An 18,421-nucleotide genomic window follows, 5' to 3' on the forward strand; every position below is an offset into this window, starting at 1 on the left:
ACATACTGAGTGACAAAGCAACAACAGCACCTTATTAAAGGCATAAAATTGGGAGGAAATTGCCTGGACGATGCTGGTGATGTTGAAATTAGAGAAGGTAATACATCTCCACCACATCCCACTGAATCTGCGAGCCACATGCTGGAAATAATGTATGTGGTGCACCACAGAATGATTTCTCTATTATCTGCATACAAGCAACTCATCCAAGTCTGTACTTGTAATGTGTTGTCACAGCACAGAAGCGTAGCAGTTAGCATTACGCTTTCCAGCGCTAGTTAGTAGCGATCAGGTTTCAATTCCTGCTGCTGTCTGTGAGGAGTTTGTACATTCTCCCTTTGACCATGTTGGTTTCCTCTGGATTTTCCAGTTTCCTCGCACATTCTACAGACATGGAGTTAGCAGGTTGTGGGCATGCTGTGTTGATGCTGGAAACTTGGCGGTGCTTGTGGAGTGCCCCCAGCACAATCCCCAGACAGCAAAACACTGCCTTTCACTGTATGTTTCAATGTACTGTACATGTTACAAATAAAACTCACCTTTAATCGTGCAGCAAGTCCGATCCACACAGCAACCACCACAACTCAACATCCTTACACTTGGACGTCACTGGTGGAGGGTGTAAGCTTCAAGAGCAACCAAGCCCCAGCTATATCCAACCAACACTGCTGCAGATATACTAATCTAAACAATGTGATTGTAAAATATTAATTACAAACAGAGGACCTGCATTGTCATGTTGGTCTGGATGAAATACTGAGCACTGTAGAATTTTGTCAAAATTTTAGATGACATGCCAAAATTGCACAACTTCTCTAAGAAGTTTGCACAGATTCGGCATGTTATCTAAAACTCCGACAAACTTTTGTCGATGCACGGTGGAGAGTATCCTGACTGGTGGCGTCGCAGCCTGGTATGGAAACACCAATGCCCAAGAATACAAAATGTGGTGGGTACAGCCCAGGCCGTCACAGGCAAATCCCTTCCCACCAATGAGCACATCTACATGGAGCACCACCACGAGAAAGCGGCATCCATCATCGAGGTCCTCTCACTATCCAGACCATGCTCCCTTCTCGCTGCTGCCACTTGACAGGAGGTACAGGAGCCTTAGTTTTGTACCACCAAGTTTAGTAACAGTTATTATCCTTCAACCATCAGACTCCTGAACAGAGTGGATAACTTCACTCACCTCAGCACTGAACTGATCGGAGAACACAAACAACAGACACCTCGCTTTCCACTCATGTTCTCTGTATTACTGATTTACTCTTTTTTTTGTATTTGCACGGTCTGTCTTTTACACGTTGGTTGCGTGTCAGTCTGTTTGTGCGTAGTTTTCATTGATTCCATTGTACTTCTTTGTTCTACTGTGAATGCCCGCAAGAAAATGGATCTCAGTGTAGAACATGGTGACGTGTACGTACTTTGAACTTTGAGCAGGATTGGCAGGACATCCTGATCGAACTGGAATGTTGTTTTAGAATATCTAACCAAAGTGAATTTCACACATTTAGTTTGATGCCATTGTACTAAGATTAAGGAATTAGGCTTTGCAGAGTCTATGAGGGAAGGGAGAGGAGGGGCAGGGGTGTTGTCCACTGCTTTCAAGGAAGATGTATGTCAGCAGGCTGCAGAAAGTTTTCGAAGTTTTAGAAATGTTAGAGGAGGAGGTAAAGGAGGTGGTGGGGGAGTTGCACTGCTAATCAGAGACAATATCACAACTGCACTGAGGGGAGACATGGTGGAGGGGTCAGACACTGAGTCCATTTGGGTGGAACTCGGGAATAGGAAGGATGCAATTGCACTGATGAATTTGTACTGCAGACCCCCTAATAGTTACCAGGACATTGATGAATGGATATGTAATCAGATTAAGGAAATTTGTAAAAATAATGTGTTGTTGTCAGGGGGGAATTTCAGCTTCCCTGATATAAACTGGGACCTTCTTAGTGTAAGAAGCTCAGAGTGTATCCAGGAAGGTTTCTTAAATCAATAAGTAGACGTCCAACGAGAAGAGGGGCCATAGTGGACCTGGTGTTGGATAATGAGCCTGGCCAGGTGACTGACCTTTCAGTGGATGAACAGTTAGGGTACAGTGACCATTACTCCTAACTTTCAGGATAGCTATAGATAAGGATAGGTATGGTCCTCGTGAGAGTTTTAAATTGGAGTAGAGCAAATTTCGAGGGCATTAGGCAGGAACTAAGAAGCATAAATTTTTATGGCAAGTCCACATCAGACATGTGAAGTGTGTTTAAAGATCAATTGCACAAAGCACAGGAAAGTTATGTTCCTGTTAGAAGGAAGGACAGGGATGGAAAGACAAGACAACCTTGGATTTCCAAGAAAGGTGATGAATTTAGTCAAGAAGAAAAAAGAAGTGTATGTAAAGCTTCGGAAGTTAGGATCAAACAAAGCACATGAGGAGTATGAAGAATCCAGAAAATAACTAAAGAAGGGAATTAGGAAAGCCAGGAGGGGCCAGGAACAGTCCTTGGCAAGAAGGATTAAGGTGAATCCCAAGGCATCAAGAGTAAAAGGATAACTAGGGAGAAGGTGGGACCACTCAAGGATAAAGGGGGGAATATTTGCATGAATGCAGAGAATGTGAGTGAGGTACTTAATAAGTACTTTGCTTCAGTATTTACCAAGGAAAAGGATATGGAGGACCAGGACATCAGTGCAGAGTGTATAAATACTTCAGGGCATTTAGAGTAAGGAGGAGTAAGTGTTGAACCTCCTAATGAGTATTATGGTGGATAAGACCCCAGGGCCTGATGGGATTTACCCCAGGTTATTGAAAGAGGCAGGAGATGAGATTACTGGGCCCTTGACCAGTATCTCCATGTCCAGTCTAGTCACAGGTGAGGTTCCAGAAGACTGGCAAGTGGCTAATGTTGTACCTCTATTTAAGAAGGAAACAAGGGAACTATAGGTTGGTGAGTCTCACATCAGTTGTAGGAAAATTGCTGGAGAAAATTCTTAGTGATAGGTATATGAGAATTTGGAAACCCATGGCCTAATTAGGGAGAGCTAGTATGGCTCTGTGTGTGGCAGATTGTACCTAACCAACTTGACTGAGTTGTTTGATAAGGTGATGAGAGAGATTGATGAGGGGTAGGGCAGTGGATGGTGTCTACATGGATTTTAGTAAGGCGTTAGGCAAAGTTCCTCACTAGAGGCTAATCCAGAAAATGCATGGAATCTGCGACAAATAGATTAGATTAGATTCAACTTTATTGTCATTGTGCCGAGTACAGATACAAAGCCAATGAAATGCAGTTAGCATCTAATGAGAAATGCAAAGAATAGTGTTATTTACAAAATAACTGCAAAAAAAAAGTAAGTGTTACAGCAACAAATATAAAAGTACTGAGACAGTCCAATATGGGTGCAATACTGCTCAGCGCTGTGATGTGAGGTTCAGCAGGGTCACAGCCTCAGGGAAGAAGCTCTTCCTGTGCCTGCTGGTGCGGGAGCGGAGGCTCCTGTAGCGCCGATTGGATGGGAGGAGAGTAGAAAGTCCATGGGTAGGGTGAGATGCATCTTTGATAATGCTTTTCGCCCTGCCCAGGCAGCGTTTATGGTAGGGGTTCTTATTGGTGGGCAATTGGGTGCCGATAATCCACTGGGCAGTTTTCACCACACGCTGGAGTGCTTTACGGTCCGATATGGGACAATTGCCATACCACACTGAGATGCAGTTGGTGAGTATGCTCTCAATGGTACAGCGGTAAAAGTCCGTCAGTATCCTGGGACAGAGGTGAGTTTTCTTGATGCTCTGCAGGAAATAAAGGTGCTGTTGCGCCTTTTTGATCAGGATGGAGGAGTTCAGGGACCAGGTGAGATCCTCGGAAATGTGGACACCAAGGATTCAAATAGGTGATTTGGATTCAGGACTGACTTGCACATAGAAGACAGAATAGTGGCTGAAGGGATTTATTTGAGCTGGAGATCTGTAATTACTGGAGTTCCACAGGGATCTGTGCTGGGACCCCTGCTGTCTGTGATGTATATAAATAACTTGGATAAAAATGTAAACGAGTGGGTTAGTAAATTTGTGGAGGATACCAGGATTGGTGGAGTTCTGGATATTATAGAAGACTGGCAAATAATACAGCACAATATAGATCAGTTGCAGATATGGGCTAAGAAATGGCAGATGGAGTTTAACCCAAATAAATGTGAGGAGTTGCACCTTGGGAGGGCAAACGCAAGGAGACAGTACACTGTAAAGGGCAAGGACTTTGTCAGTGTTGCTCAGCAGAGAGATCTTGAGATCCAAGTTCATAGCTTGTTGGCAGTAGCTGCACAGGTCAACAAGGTGGTCTTATGGAATGCTTACTTTTATTAGTCAAAGCATTGAATTCAAAGGTCAGGAGGTTATGTTAAAACTTTATAAAACTCTGGTGAGGCCACATCCAGAGTATTGCATCCAGTTCTGGTCACCTCACCATAGGAAGGATGTTTAGGCTTTGGAGAGGGTGCAGAAAAAGTTTATCACGATGAATTCTGGCTTAAAGGGCAAGTGATGTCACAAGAGGCCGGATAAACGTGTTGTTTTCTCTGGACTGCCTAAGGCTGAGTGGAGATCTGATAGAGGTTTACAAGATTATAATTGACATAGATAGAGTGGACAGAGAGTTTCTATTTCCCAGGGTTGATATGTCTAACACCAGAGGGCATGCATTGAATGTGCGAGGGGATAGGGTCAAGGGGGATGTGAGGTGTAATTTTTTTTACTCAGGGAGTAGTTGGTGCCTAGTAAGGTGGTAGAAGCAAATACATTAGAGGCTTTTAAGAGATGTTTGGATAGACACATGGATGTGAGCAAGGGGGAGGGATGTGGACATGGTGTAGGTATGAGGGATTAGGAGTTGGGTGTTTTTGATTTGCTTTTTAGCTGGGTCAGCACAACAATGTGGGCCAAATGGCCCATTCCTGTGTTGTACTGTTCTAAGGGATGGACATGAAGTGAGAGGACGTAAGTGTGGCAGAGGAGTGAGCAATCTCATCCTCTCACCTCTTAAGTTCCACCATCAGTAACGTCATCTCCTTAGTTCCCACTTTTCCGTACTTCCCTCCACATCCCACCACTTCCACCGAGATTTGGACAGCCCTCCCACAACTGAAAGCACAAACATGAGGCACTGCCTCAGGAAAGTAGCTTCTCTCCTCGAAGATCCCCACTATCCGGGTCAGGACCTCCTCTCACAGCTGCCACCAGGCTCAGGAACAGCTACTTTCTTGAAGTGACCTTCACAAACCTATTTCTGCCTCAGAAAAACTCCATCCCACCTTTTGCACTTCCATGGTGTTGTCCCTGAATGTGCTATTGCTTACACTAATGCCTTGGTTTTTTTTGGTTTTTTCCCTTCAAAATCCCGAGTAATTTATATCCTATGTTTTGTGTGAATCTACATGCTGGTAATGTTGCTGCAAGAGTTGTCTTTCATTGTAGCTGTACCTCACCACTCTTGTGCACGTGACGATGAACTCAAGTCGACTTGACTCCCAATTCCAGTCTGTGAGGAGAGCTGTAAATGCAGGTTGATATTGAGTTTGTTCCTGCATCATACCTGGTGGCACAAATACAAATTTCTGTATAACATCAAACCACTACCAAAGTCCTGTACAGTGTGCTGGACACCTCATTACAGGAACAGGCAATGGGAAGGTGAGAGTATGACTGACAGTGCCGGGGATGGAGACTGGTTGGCTAGGATGGCTTTTCACTGAAGAAAAATGTCATTAGAAATATCACAAACCACCCCAGTCTCTCCTATCACCTGTCTCCCACACCCTCTTCATCCCCAACCTTTCTAGACTCACCTCACCAACTCCATAACCCAAGCCTCAGCTACCAAATCGAAATCCTTGATCTCACTCAAACTCCGCTGTGCACTCCACACCCTAAATCCTTCACCCTGACCCCAAACTCCTGCCACCTTAGTGATTCTCGAGCCTCTCCAGTCTTACACACCAACCTTGCGCCCTACTTTGTTTACCCTTCTTGCTTTGTGATCTTCCCTTCTACACCCTACATTGTGCCCCCTTATGCACCTCATTTTATTGCCCCCTCTTTGTGCACCTCACTTTTTGCACCCACGTTGGTTCCCCCTTGGGTATTTAACATTGTGATTCCCTCCTGTGTACCCTACTGTATTGCATCCTGTCCCTTCATTTGTATGGTTCCCCACAATGTGAAACCACGTCCCCTCCCGCACCGTGCACCCCATTCTAAGGTCGCACTGTTCTCTGAATTTGTGACCCTCCCCTCCCCTCCTGCACCCCTGCCACCATCGCTGTCATTCCGTGCAGAACGGAAACACAGGGCCCGGACGCGTGACTGGCAGCCAGCCCGGCCAATCCCAGCCGGTGGTCCTCCCCTTGGGACCCCGGCCACTCTTGGGCTACCGGCCAATGGACGGGGTGGAGAGGCGGGCTCCTGATCCGACGGACGGCCGCGCGCCCAATAGGACGCGTCGGTGGGCGGTACGTCCGCCCCAGCGCGTTGGGGCTGAGCCTGGGATTTCCCAGCCAGTAATGGATGCCACTTGGCTGGGATTGCAATGGAGCAGCACTGAGATTGTAGCAGGGTCTGCAGTTTCCAGCAACATTCAGCAGGCTCTGAGTGCAGGGACCCAACAAGGAGAGAGTGCAGCCTGAGGGATTTCAGGTGCAAAAACCCATCTTCCTCCAAAGCCCTGTATGTGGTTTATCCCATTGCAAAACAAAAGTGGGATTTGATTGTCTTGAATGAAAAAGTGCATATTGGCATGGAAGTGCTTTTCATTGTACAGTGACATTGCACTGAGCTGCACTTATATTTCTTGGCTGTAAAGTTTCAGGTGCATAGAAATTAATTTTGGAGAATTGAAGATTGAAGAGTGTGTCTTTATTGTAGTTGCTGAACTGTGAATCTTGGTACAGTGACTGTTGTAAAGTGGACCTCTTAAAGAAATGTTCCCCACCCAGACTGTGGATGGTGTTATTGTGTCTTCCAAGGGCAAGGTGTCTATTGTGATCTGTTGCGAGGGAGGGGTTGGATTCACAGCTAAGCGCTGTCTCAGAGCTAAATGTGTGAATGAGCCGTGACACGTAAAGGTGGATTCTCGTTGCATTGTCTCGTTGCTGTCCCCTGCGTGGACAAACCCTGAAGTTGCAACCATCTGAATTATTTGATTATGATCAGTTGTCTTGTGTTTAAATTAAATTGATCAAATACCATTTTTCTTTAAATGTCTATGTTGTGTCACCTGTACAATAAGGGAATTGTTAGTCCCCCAGAATGTCATTATGCAGCTGTTGTACTTTGAAATACTGTGCATGTCTATTAAATGAATAAGAGAGTGAAGCATTGTTTCTGAATGATGTAAAGGAAATAGCATGCTATTTTAATATTGTATTGAGGTACTGGCTGGTATTTAGGCTGGTGTTTGAAACAATACAATTGGTCTTTAACAGCCCTGATCCAGCCAGGGCAATAGGGCAGAGCTCCCATTCTTAATCACACTGAGTGTGAAAATTGTGCTTATGTCACTGATGGGCGAAGGGCAGGTTTTGGTTTGATTGCGGTTTTTACTGCTCAGCGCTGGTCACCCATGCATCATTACCTCAAACAGGAGAGCAAAGAGAGGATTAAATAAAGGACAGTACTCTGTTATTACATTGTTTGAAACTGTGCTATTTTTGTATATAATGTGAAACTATACTATTTCTGTATGTTGTGCTGGCAGGTCTCCTGTGACATTGCTCAAGACAGTTTGGATAATGCACTGCTCTATAAAGACTACACAGTTCCATCACATAATGCAAAATGTATGTTTCAACTCCTAAGGTAAATTTCAGCCTTGCATCTGGTTTTAATTTTTAAAGACATCAGTATTTGTAAGACTTTCAGAATTATTGTAATTTTTATATACTGTTTCAAGGATAGCTCCATTTTGCTCATTTTACAATTACAATAGCTTAAATTTGTTACAAGTATTGCAGTAGATTCAAACTAGAGTTGTTTTAAACTAGTAGAAGCACATACAGTCAGTGGCCACTGTATTATGTATCCCCAGTTCAAATGGTTCAGCTTAATGGCAGAGAATGGATACAGTATACAATCTGAAATCCTTGCTCTTCACAGACATCTACAAAACAGGGAAAAAAAATTAACAACAGAAAAATATTAGAATCCCCTCTCCTCCCATGCACAAGCAAAGCATCAAGCCTCCCTCCACTTGTCTCAGCAGAAAGCATCAGGCACCCCTCACCACTCTCCAAGCTCCCAAAGACCATGAACTATAGTCCATCTAGGACTACTGTTCATTCCGAAACCCCAACATCTCAATGGGCTCTCTCTCTCACTAAGTGAGAGGGGAGGCCAACTTCTCACTGTTTCAATGTTACAGTCTGCAGAATCACTTATAAAGTACTTAAAAGAAAGTGGCCGCTGAGAGTATGTTCGTGGTTTTCTGCTGCTGTAGCCCAACCACTTCTAGGTTCAACATGTTGTGCGTTCAGAGATGCTCTTCTGCACACCACTGTTGTAATGTGTGGTTATTTGAGTTACGGTTGCTTTGAACCTCTGCCCTCTCTCATTAACAAGATACTATCACCCACAGAACTGCCGCTCACTGGATGCACTTCTTGTTTCTCGTATGATTCTCTCTAAACTCTAGAGACTGTTCTGCGTGAAAATCCCAGAAATCAGGCTACTCAAACTTCCCTGTCTGGCACCAGTAATCATTCTACAGTCAAAGACACTTGGATCACGTTTCTTCCCCATTCGGGTGTTTGGTCTGAACAACTGAACCTCTTGACCATGGGTTGAGATGCTGTCACATGATTGGTTGATTAGATATTTGCATTAACGAGCAGGTTTTACCTGATAAAGTGGACACTGAGTTCATCTCTCAGTATTGCGAAGAGTATACTTATAGTTCCATGTAATGCACATTGGTTGTTTGTCAATCTTTGTTTATTTGCAGTTTTCAAAATGCTATCATATTTCATTATTTTTCTATAGGTGACTAAGAAATGAATGTCAAGGTAGTATATGGTGACATATAGGTACTTTCATAATAAATTTACTTGCACTTGACTTTCAATTTCAAAGGCAGCTCTATTTCCTCCGTAACCAATTTCCTACTTTCAAGCAGGGGCTTTTTGTCGGGGCATATTCAGTAGTCTTTTGCCACTGTTGTGTAGATCATGTGGCATAGACCACAAGTAGACTAGTAGCAAAAACCAGTTAAAGTTCAGTGAAGGTGTGATGTTGTCAGAGTCTGCCTGATTAATGTGAAATATGAGCCACTCAGTCTGATTGCTGGGACCAAGGGTAGATGATGGACACTTCCTCTTTGTCATCCACTGTCCTTGACGTTTCTGGTTTGAGATGATGCCCATAATGCACAAAAGCATGTAATAAGGCCATTTGTCCCATCAAGTCTGCTCTGCTATTCCATCATAGCTGATTCATTATCCTTCTCAACCCCATTCTCCTGCCTTCTCCCCATAACCTTTTGAAGCCCCTACTACTCAAGAACCTATCAACCTCTGCTTTAAAGACAACCAAGGACTTGGCCTCCACAGCTGTCCGTGGTAATGAGTTCCACAGGTTCCCCGCTCTCTGGAGAAAGAAATTCTTCCTCATCTCTCAAAGTCACTTTCTTCCCTGAGATTCATTTTCTTTCAGGCTCTTATAGGAAAATAAAGAAATGATAGAATTTGTGAAAAATTATGTGTAAAGACTGACAAACAACCGACGTGCGAAAGAGAACAATTTGTGCAATAAAGAAACAATACTGAGAACATTTGTAGAGTCCTTGAGAGTGAGTCTGCAGGGTGTGGAATCAGTTCAGAGTTGAGCTGAGTGAAGTTATCCACACCGGTTCAGAAGCCTGATGGAACTGGTTTATTACTGTCACGTGTACAGGGAAAAGCTTGTCTTGCACACTGTTCGTACAGATCCAATGCACTGAGGTAAAAGGATCGTGCAGAGTGCTTGTGCTCCTTCCCCTGCCCCCACCACCTTATTCTGGCATCTCCCCGCCCTTCCCTTGCAGGCTTGTTGAAGCATCTTGGCGGTCTTTTTATTCCCCTCTGTGGGTGCTGTCTGACCTGCTGAATTCCTCACTGTATGTGCATGGCTCTGGATTTCCAGCGGCTGCAGAATCTCTTGTGTTAGCAATGCAAAATAAAGTGCAGCAACTACAGAGCAAGTGTAGTGCCGGTAGACAATAAGGTGCAGGATCACAGTGAGAAATCAAGAGTCCATTTTATCGTACTGCTCTGTGGCTATGACGTTCCCCTCTGGGGCTAGTGATTGGGGCGGTGATACGTTGCTAAGGTGAGGACAAGAGAAAAGAGGCTGAAGTAATCCAGGAACGATGTTACTAGGAGAAAGACCATCAAGGACTGGTAACATATTATCTCTATTCTGTGCTTCTTAAGGGTAACCTTTCAATAACCAGCATCAGCTCATTATGGATGTTGTCGCAGAGGGATTCAACAGAGATGAGGACTGACGGAGGACCCCATCAGTTACGAAACTGGCAGTCATGATGTCTGTCACAGAAAGGTCTTACCCTTCCTCAACGACAGAGTGACAGGTCAGATTTCTCTCTTCTCTTCCCCGGGCAATTCTACCGAGGGGTTTCTTAAATTATAATTCGGGGGTGGGGGGGAGATTGCTGTGGAACTGCCTCAGTTTGTGGAAGTAATAATAAATGATCTGGGGGAGGTCAGCGAGCCACGCAGCATCTCGGGGGAGGAAGGACCTGTCGACGTTCTGGGTTGAAACCCTGCATTGGGACTCCGGCAGGGTTTTGACCCGAAAAGTTGAAAATTCCTCTGCCACCCATTGACCTGATCTCTAGATACAACTCAGTATTATTTATTTACTTTTATTTGTGATTTGCACATTTTGTTTTCTTTTGCACGCTGGTTGTTTGTCAATCTGTAATCTAGTCTTTCACAAATTTATTTCATTAAACTCCTGCAAGGAAACGAATCTCCGGCCTGTGTTCTGGTGACCTGCACGTACTCCGGTAATAAGCTTACTCTGAACTTTGAGTTCCTCCAGCACATAGTGTGTGGCTCTGAATTCCAGCATTTGCATCTCTTGCCAGTTGAAAGTAAAAATTGGATGAGTTTACTGGAAGTTGCTGGGTGGTATTAATCAGACTCTGATTATCCACGCTCTGCTTTCACCTTTTTGTTGCGAAGAAGTTCCACGTGGAGATGTGGCAAGCAGCCTGATGCCACTTGGGCAGAAAGTGGCTCTGGTTCCTACTGGCCTGTTTGTACCCAGCTGTTCACTAACTCTGGAAGCTGCGTGCAGGTGTATTGATCATGTACTAAGTTGCGTCCTCGCACAATATTTATTTCCTTTCTCTGTCTTTTCTTTTTGTCTTCTCAGGCAGGCTCCCTTCACCCTCCCCACCAACTCCCTACTCACACCTAGTTTTATCTGTTGTCTCTGTTTTCTCATTGTCTCAACCTGTCGGCCGTGACCACCTGCCACAGTCACTCACCCTCACCGCCCTACTCCCCTACCTGGCCCGTTATCGGTCCCATCCCCCAGTCACCTACAGCTTCCGTCTCACCAGAGCTTCCCCGGACGTGACATCAATGTAATTGGACTGGGACAGGCTACTGGTAATGTTCACACCGAGCAGCCTAAAGCTCTCTAACCCAACACTGTCGATGTAAAGAGGAGCATTTGCACCGTAACCCCCTTGGCTGGTGTGTATAGTTCCTGGTGTGCAGCTGAGTCTTGAGGGGTGGGGAAGCTGATGAGAACAAGGGGAGAATTGGACAAAAGTGGATTAACATAGAGTTAGTGTAAACACTCTTGCTGGTTTACCAAAGGACCTGTTTCTGAGCTGCACTTCAGCCCTGGGTTACGAAAGGATGCTATTCCTGAGAACTGTCTGTGTCCTGGACTGTCCACGAGTCAGGAATCTGGCCTCCTGGCAATATATCTAAATAAAAACACAAGCCAACCAAGGGAATCCTGTGGTTAATTGGGGCATTTAATTTAAACTTGAGTCAGATTTCTCTGCACAATGCAGTGATACCGTTATGAGCCAAGTTCCCACACAGCAGATGCTACCTGCAGTTTTGCAGCAGCCAGCAAATTCAACCCACTGCCCTCCCAAACACTCACCCGTTTGTTCGGGTTGTACACAAGTCAAGTGTTTGTAACATGGGGAGGACTAGTATAGGAGTCCTTGACTCTCTATGAGTTGATCATAATGTATTACAGCAACTAAACAGGCCCTTTGGCCCATCTAGTCCATGACTAGTCCCATCTACACCTGGATCGTTTCCCTCCGAACCCTGCCTATCAATGCACCTATCCAAAATTTGCTTAAATGTTACAGTTGAACCTGCAGCTGCCACTTCTGCTGGCAGCTTGTTCCACGCACACACCACCCTCTGAACGAAGAAAATCCCCCTCAGGTTCCCCGTCAATATTTCACCTTTCACCCTAAACCTGTGACCTCAAGTTCTGATCTCACCCACTCTGAGGGGGGAAAGGGTGCTGTAGAGTCTAATGACCTGATGTTGGCTCATTAATCCTGCTCCGACATCGGGATGCAGTAGAGACCTGCCTGTTTCAGATATAGAACACAGTCCCAAGTCCCATTCTTTTGGTCCACGATGTTGTGCCGACCTTTTAACCTACTCCAAGACCAGCCTAACATCCTCTACCACCATGCCTGGCAGAGCATTCACCACTCTGTGTAAAAAAAAAAGAAACAGAACACAAATTTTCCTGACATCTCCCCCCTGTACTTCCTTGCAATCACTTTGAAAATATGTCCTCTTGTATAGGCCATTGCCACCCCGGGAAAAGGCACTGGCTGTCCACTCTAATCTATGCCTCTGATCAGCTCGTGAACCTCTATCACTAAGTGTCTCATCCTCCTTCACTTCAAAAAAGCCCAGGAGGCAGCAACGTTTATTTGCTGGAAGGTATTGCTGACAGTCGGCTTGCGGAGAATCAGCACACCTCCACAAGTCAGCTATCACTGCGCCAAACATTTAGCCAGGGTGAAAATAGGAGTGGGAGTAGGCCTTTCGGCCCCTCTGGCCCCTTCCATCCAGTTTGATCATGGCTGATTACTGCAGGTCTTCTCTGTATCAGATTCCTATGAACGTCAGTAACCTAATTTTTCAAAGTTACCTACCTGCAGCTTAAATACTTACAATGAGCTTGCCTCCACGGCACAGAGTTCCACATATTAACTATCGTCTGCGAGAACGGGATAGCTTTAAATGGCTCCATGTTCCCTCATTTAAGGAGCTCCCACAAGTGAAAACATCTCAGCATCAACTCTGGCACCAGCTGAAGCCCGTGTGTGTGGAGAGCTTTTCTGAACATCCAGCTCTCAGTCACTTTGCTGTGCGACCCACGGTGGCTATTGCACGATCAAGTCAGTTACTAAGAAAGAAACTCGCACACGAGCCACCAAGGCTGCCAGTGACGTATTAAACGTGAAGTGGGTACTTCCCTCTGTGGATGCCACCCAGCGTTTGTGTGTGGTCTCAGGATTTCTGACATCTGCAGAACCCCTTGTGCCTCTGATTGCATGAAGGTGCAGGCCCAACACTGATGGCACCAGGGCGGAAATGGCTAATACGAGAGGGCATCATTTTAAGATGATTGGAGGAAAGTATGGGGGGGGGGGGGGGAGGGTGTCAGAAACACAAGAGCTTCTGCAGATGCCGGAAATCCAGAGCTGACACACAAAATGCTGGAGCAACTCAGCAGTCAGACAGCATCTATGGAGAGGAATAAACGGTCACCATTTCAGGATGAAGCCCTTCATCAGGACTGGAAAAGGAGGAGGGAGAAGCCACTGGGGGCGGGGAGGGGAGGGAAGGAATGCAAGCTGCCACTAGGTGAAGCCAGGCGGGGGAGAGGGGCTGAAGTGAGAAGCTGGCAGGTGATGGGTGGAAGAGGTAAAGGGCTGAAGAAGAATCTGATAAGAGAGGAGATGAGAGGTAGTTATTTTTTAATTACACAATGTGGTGGGTGTATGGAATGCACTCGGGTGGTGGTAGAGGCAGATATATAAGGTATATATTTAAGGTAGAGTCACTTAAAAGACTCTGAGATTGGCATGTGAATGAAATGAAAATGAAGGGCTATGTGGGAGTAGTAAAATGTTAGCACAACATCATGAGCCAAAAGACCTGTACTATTCGGTACCGTTCGATAGATATCACTACTTACCACCAAGATTGAGCAAATTCTGAGACTGACACCAAAATGTTATATGAATCAGTTCAAGAGCCCCTCGTTCTTCCAGACTCCAAAGAACAAAGGAGGCACGGAGTCCCACGGGGTGGAAGCAGGTCACCCTACCCCTTCCCCTCACAGCAGAGCTCCTCAAACCACCACCATTTCTCTTTCATTCAGGTGTCTATCACCAATCCCACCACTGTCCTGTAAGGAGTTTGTGCGTTCTCCCCGTGACCGCACGGGATTCCTCCAGGTGCTCCGGTTTCCTCCCACAGTCCACAGGCTTCGGTTAGGGTTGGTAAGTTGTGGGCACGCAGTGTTGGCATCGGAAGGGTTCTCCCTCGTGCATTCCTCACCGTTTTGATTTGACACAAACAATGCATTTCACTGTATGTTTCAATGTACGTTTGACAAATAGAACTAATCTTTTACCTTTAACTTTGCACTCTAATGTTTACAGCCAGCAGCCGAGGTAGGGAACAAATCCAGTGAGGCAGCAGGACTCTGCTGTGATAAAGTAGCCTGTAAGATGTCCTACTGAATTTGACTTCCCTTTTAGTTTAACAGCTTTAGAATGGGTTATAAATTGTCATTTAAATGTTGGCAACAGAGAGGTTCCAGGTGAAGGGTCTCAACCCAAAGCATTGATGGTCTGTGTCCCTCTGCAGAAGCTGCCTGACCTGCTGAGTTCCTTTGTCATCTTTTGAGTACCTCAAGGTTCCCTTGACCCAATCTCCAACCGCAAAGTCAGAGTAGGAACAAGTGTGTGTTTGAGCAGTCGAGTCAGGTTTGTGTAGAAACTAACAGCATTATAGCAGTCCTTCCTACCTCCCTTCCCTCTCACCCAGCTTCACCCATCACTTTCCAGCTTGTATTCTTTCCTCTACCCACTTCCTTCCCCTTCCTTTCCAATCTTGATGGGGAAGGGTCAAAGCCTGAAACAGCAACTCTTTATTCCCCTCCATAGATGCTGCCTTACCTGCTGAGCTCCACCGGCATTGTGTGTGTCATTGTGTAGCATAAAAGCAGATTGTGTTTGTCAATGTTTCTGCTCTCTACATACCTACATTATCTCACCAGCAACATTTCCCTCCATCCCTATTCCCTCGTGCATCTTGCTTTCCCTTAATATATTAATGACATTTGCCTCAAGCACTCTATGTACTAATAGCTCCAGTCAGGAGAACATAGAATGCTACAGCCCAGTACAAACCCTTCACCCCTGATATCATATTGACCTTATAACCTACTCCAATATCAATCTAGGCCTTCCCTCCCATATAGTCCTCCATTTCTCTTTTTTCCGTGTAGCTATCAAAGGGTCTGTTAAATGCCCTAATGAATCAGCATCCACCCCCGTTCCATGCATTTACCAAGCTCAACGTAAAAACAACTGCCTCTGCCATCCTCTGGTACTCTTCTCCAATCATCTTAAAATTATGCTCTCCCGTATTAACCATTGCTTCCCTGGGAAAAGATGCTGGCTCTCAGTCTAATCATCTTGTACATCTCCAGCAAGTTGCCTCTCACCTTGCTTCATTCCAGAGAGAAGCCCCAGCTCACTCAAAGTCATGCTCTCTAATTTAGGGAGTATTCATGTGAACTTCTTTTCTAAAACTTCCACGTTCTTCCTACTCTATAATGAGTAAATAAAGAGCTTCCTGAAATTCTTAGTAGGTGAGTTATCAATCACTTTACCCTCTCGATATCAGCTCTGCTAGATAAGCATATCTGCCCTATCAACGTCTTTCATAAGCTTAAAGGCATCCACTGGATCTGATGAGGTGAAGCAAGGCCATTGAGTTTACACCAGCTGTCAAGATCCCACTTATACAGAGGCTACACAAATCCCACTTCATTCTTTCCACTTTCCTCTACCCATTGTCTACCTCTCCCACGCCTGATTCCAACACACCTCTACACACGGGCGGTTCTTAAAGCTCACCACGTGGGTTTCCTCAAGGTGCTTTGGTTTCCTCCCACAGTCCAAAGACCTACCAACTGGTAGGTTAATTGGTCATTGTAAGTGGTCCTGTGATTACATTGGGGAATTGCTGGGCAGCGTGGCTCAAAGGGCTTATTCTCTTTCTCCCAGTTTCTCCTATCACCTGCCTCCTTGTACTTCTTCCTCCCCTCCTCCCACCTTCCAACTCGGATTTCTCCGCCTTTTTTTCCAGACCTGACAAAGAGTCTCAAGCCAAAATGTTAACTGTTGACTCTTTTCCTCAGATGCTGCCTAAACTGCTGAGTTCCTCCAGCACTCTGTGTGTGTGTGTGTGTGTGTGTGTGTGTGTGTGTGTGTGTGTTGGGCGGGGGGGGGGGGGCTTTGGATTGCCAGCGTCTGCAGATTTTCTCATGTTTGTGAAATTAAAAAATCCCAGGAGATCAGCAATTTTTCAGATACTCAAACCACTCTGGCATCAATAATCATTGAAAGCTCAAAATTAAAAGTAAATTTGTTATCAAAGTATATATCTGTCACTACATACAACCCTGAGATTCATTTTCTTGTGGACATACTCGATAAATCTATAATAGAGTAATAACCATAATAGAATCAAATTGTGTGTTCAGTTAGTGTGCAAAAGACAGCAAGGTGTGCAAATGCAAAAAGTCAAGAAATAGTGATAATAAATAAATAAGCAATAAGTATTGAGAACATGAGATGAAGAGTTCTTGAAAGTGAGTCCATAGGTTGTGGGAACATTTCAGTGATTGGGTAAGTGAAGTTCTCACCTTTGGTTAAAGAGCATGTGGTTGAGGGATTCCACGGTCAAAGTCACTTAGATCACATTTCTTCCCCATTCTCATGTTTGGTCTGAACAATATCATGTTTCAGTTCCCACTCATGTTCGTAAATTCTCCCCGTGACCGCATGGCTCTCCTCCGGGTGCTGCGGTTTCCTCCCACGTCCCAAAGACGTGCAGGTTGGTAGGTTAGATGGGTCACATGGGTGTAATGGGGTGACATTGGTTGTTAGGCCGGAAGGGCCTGTCACCATGCTGGATCTCTAAAATAAAACTTTAAAAAAAAGAAATCTGTTTGCGATTTGTGTAAATGGCCGGTTGATGGTCCATAGGTTGAGGAGCCTGTTTCTGTACCTGTCTATGGCTCTGTAACTGCTAGCCAGCAATGATGGTTCTTGCCCTTCAATCACAATGTTTGTACAGAACACAACGCCAAGTTAAACCAAGACCTCTGTAAGAGAACTTGCCACAGACCCTGCCCCCCTTTTAGCTTTAATGCATATTCTCTAGCTCTGTGATCCCTGTGCTGTGTGACTGCGACGCTGCAGCTAGTGGGCTTTGCATTGCACCTGTGCATACACGTGCATGTGACAATAAACTGAAGTTTCACTTCAAAAGAGCATCAAAACAGAATGAATACGAACGGCTACAGGACTATCCCTTGGACAGATTAGTAGCTGCTAATCAGGCTCAGACACAAGCTAAGTTTTTCAATGGAAAAAGAGCAGGAGAGGAATGTAAAATTAGTGAGTTATGGCCAGTCTGACATCTGGCAAGAAGATCATATCCCACAGGGCCTCACACTGTGCTCTATTTATAGATAAGTGTTAAAGGTTAATTAAGCAAAGGTGTAAAAATGTTGGGTTTAATGAGGCATGGTGTTCCTTTGTGGGTTGGTTCCAATGGAGCCAGCGGCATAGAAGGTGCTAATTAATTTAGGAAGATATGAAGGGATTTGGAATTTATTTTGCGGTATGTTTCTCTCTGCTCCTAGATCGGGGAGTGAAAGCGGCTCTCTTCAGCTGTCAATGGGTTAACTTGATGCCCAAATTGAACAGCAGCAGTTAAAGAGAAGAGAGGTTTTAATGATAGCTCGTCAACATTTAGGGTGCCGCGCTGTACTGTAGCAGTACAGCCCAGGGCGTCAGGTTTCAGAGTTCAGTTCTGGCGTCCTCTGTAATGACACTTGTACATTTTTCCCACGAGAACGTGGTTTCCTCCGGTTGTTCCAGTTTCCTCCCACAGTCCAAAGACATCCCTGTTCATAGGTTTATTGGTCACTGTAAATTGTCCTGTGATTAGGCTGGGGTTAAGTAGGTGGGCTGCAGGTGGTGAGCTTGTTTAGCTGGAAGGGCCTGTTCTGCACCTTATCCCCAAATACATAAACTAGAATTAAAACACTTATGCTGGAAAAAATGCAAAA

General features: G+C 45.1%; 1 long non-coding RNA gene across 1 annotated transcript; it reads left to right on the plus strand.

Moving 5' to 3' along the window:
* The first annotated feature begins 6,597 nt into the window (after nt 1-6,597).
* LOC132405854 (uncharacterized) lies at nt 6,598-10,585 on the plus strand. The gene is made up of 3 exons (XR_009515981.1): nt 6,598-6,682; nt 7,743-7,843; nt 10,450-10,585. It is a non-coding gene; the product is annotated as an uncharacterized LOC132405854 (long non-coding RNA).
* Nucleotides 10,586-18,421: the final 7,836 nt, after the last annotated feature.

The sequence above is a fragment of the Hypanus sabinus genome, chromosome 16 (genome assembly GCF_030144855.1).
Source record: "Hypanus sabinus isolate sHypSab1 chromosome 16, sHypSab1.hap1, whole genome shotgun sequence".
Classification (NCBI taxonomy): Eukaryota; Metazoa; Chordata; class Chondrichthyes; order Myliobatiformes; family Dasyatidae; genus Hypanus; species Hypanus sabinus.